Source organism: Chaetura pelagica, unplaced genomic scaffold (genome assembly GCF_000747805.2).
Source record: "Chaetura pelagica isolate M959 unplaced genomic scaffold, ChaPel_1.0 scaffold103, whole genome shotgun sequence".
NCBI lineage: Eukaryota > Metazoa > Chordata > Aves > Apodiformes > Apodidae > Chaetura > Chaetura pelagica.
Window position 1 is genome coordinate 2,447,428 of NW_009953004.1, and position 2,810 is coordinate 2,450,237.

Here is a 2,810-nt window from a genome sequence, read left to right on the forward strand (position 1 = left end):
AGCAGGAATCTGTCTCTCACTCTCAGCTTTTCTTCATGTTTTTCTTCAGCAGTGATAACTCCTCTGCCCCTGCCTGCAGGGAGAAGGGCCCTTTCTGATTTCTCTTGGGCTGCACAGCCCCAAACCCAAAGAGGCAGGATTGCTGGTTTCTTCTGGAAATGTTAAGTTTGGGGGGAGTTTTCTCCCCACCTCCATGTATATGCCTGAACCCACCACAAATTCTAGAAGAAAGTCATATTTTTAACATCCAGGGACACGTCTGTCTTGTTTACAAGCCTTCAGTGCCCTTTTTTTTTTCCCTCAGGCTGTAAAAATATTTCCTTTTTTGACACTTGGGATATTACAGCAGCTTGTCATTGGGGTTTTTTAACTCCAGGCAATTTTGGGGCCAAATTCCAACTATGCAGGCTGGAAAATTCAGAAGGGAGGCACAGGATGGAACCAGCCTTCTTCTGCATGAAGTGCCTTCACACCAAACCCGTGCAGGATGGGAGAAGCAAGCAGCCCTCCAGTTCAACCAGCAATAAACTCCAAGCACTGCCAATAGTGAGAGATTCCCTGCTCTGAGCAAGGAGCTTTCTGCCTGGACCATCCCTGAGAGCCTGGGCACATATTTTGGGGCTCAGGGTAATTCCCACTGCCTGAGTCCATCCTCCCACCAGCTGCAAGGATGTCTGTGCACCCAGAGGCTGCAGGTCCCTTAGCAGGAGCTAATTCTTACACTTAACCCTAATTTAACTGGGTTTTTTTCCCCCATTTCCACTGTGGTCTGACCTTAGAAGAGGGACTTTTTGCATATGGCAGGAGGGAGAACACTGGGCTCTTTATCCTTCACACAGAGCAGCAGAGGGTATGACCTGATTACTAGGGGGGGTGAAATGAGCAGCAAAAATGAAGGCAAGTACACCAGATTATCAAATACCATCAGAGTAAGCAGCAAAATGCCTTGGAAATGGTACAGAGGGATGAACAGCCCAGCTCACTGCTCCAGGTTACAAATCCACCTCCCAGCAACATGGGTTGGGAAGACTGGGAATCACCTCTCCCAGACTGTGAATTTCAGCTCTGCAAGTGGCCACACGTGCAAAGAAATATTTGGAGTATTTGCAGACTTCACTTGAGGGGGAAATGTGCCCCTTTCTTTCCTGTCATTGCAGCTTCTTACGGTTCAGAGGAAGGCAAGCTGCTCTGGGGCAAAGTGAGGACCTCTTGTTAGTGCAAGAAACACATTCCAGATGGATGTTCACCAGGGGGGGGGGGGGGTGGATAAAGGGGAGGAGGTAGCAAAAACACCCTATTTGGGTGGTTCATACAGACTCTGCTTCTGGGAACAGCACTGCATGTCTCTCTTAGGGATGCTGAAGACTAAACAGAGCTTGGTTTTGCTTCAGGTTGCTCAGGGAGGTGGTGGAGTCACCATCCCTGGAGGGATTCAAGAAACATGTAGACCCGGCACTTCAGGACATGCTCTAGTGGGCATGGGGGGGGTTCTTTTGCTGTTGGTTGGTTGGTGTGGGGAACGACCCAGCTTCTCTCCCCCCACAGGTTTTTCCTCCTGGGTGGACAGACTCTCTGATCTCAGAGGTCTTTTCCAGCTGCAATGATTCTGTGAAACCCCTTGGTATGTGAGGAGCACATCCCTGTGGTGCTCTGCACCAGCTGAACCCCAGCAAGGCTCCAGGCAGCCCTCCCAGACCCCCCAGGTAAGGCCTGGTGGGACCACAGGCAGAAGCCCCAGCGTTGCCCTGTGGGACAGTTTTGAGAATCACCCTCAGCACGAGGCAGGAGGTCCCACCTCGAGAGCCACTGGCTTTTGTGAGCAGTTCCTGCCACGGGTGAGCAGGTGGCCTGATGGCTCAGGAGCTGCTTCCATCCAGGGCTCAGCCCAGGCTTTGGGTCCTTCCCGAGCAACCACTGAAAACCAGGCAGCCCCTGCTCTCTGCTCTTCCCTCCCTGCCCGTGACAGGCAGGCTGGGGAGTGACCAGCACATGGAGGGCTGGGAAGTGCCCTTTCACCAAGGTTTTCCAAGGAAAATGGAATGAGAAGTTCCCCACAATTGGCCTTGAGCTCCTCATCAGCAGTGTCTCCTCCCACCCGCCCCGCGTCCTTCCTCACCCTGACTTACTGGGCCAGAGGTTCACAGACCTTCAGAGCTGCTTCGTGTCCCTCCTCAGCCTTCTGGAGGTGCTCAGGTGGGACAGGTGTCCCCACGGACCTAGAGCAGCATCCTCACCTGGAGCAGGAGATCCTGTAGTCCCCAGCTCCCTGCCTGGGCACGAGGAGACCAGCAGGGCTCTGGGAGCACCACCCAGCCCCCGTGATGAGGTGAGGAAGAACCACGAGCCCTGCACCAGGGCCAGGCAGGGACATCCTGCTGAATCCAGGTGGGTTTGCTCCTTCAGGATGCTGTGTGATCATCAGAGAATCATGGGATGGTGTGGGTTGGAAGGGACCCTAAAGATCACCCATTCCCAACCCCCTGCATGGGCAGGGACACCTCCCAGCAGCCCAGGCTGCTCCAAGCCCCATCCAACCTGCCCTTCAACACTGCCAGGGATGGGGCAGCCACAGCTTCCCTGAGCAACCCATTCCAGTGTCTCCCCACTGATGATGACTCCAGTCAGTGTTAATCATATACAGTGGTAGGAAACTCAGCCCTCAGGGATGTGAAGTAATAAAACAGGCACTGAGAAACAGTTGCCAAAGCCCTCAGGGACAGGCCTGCACATCCTGAGCTCCTGGAGGCCCTTCTCCTGTGACCTGCTCCGATCCGAGCTGTGCTGCTCACCTCGAGCTGACTGCAGGAGCC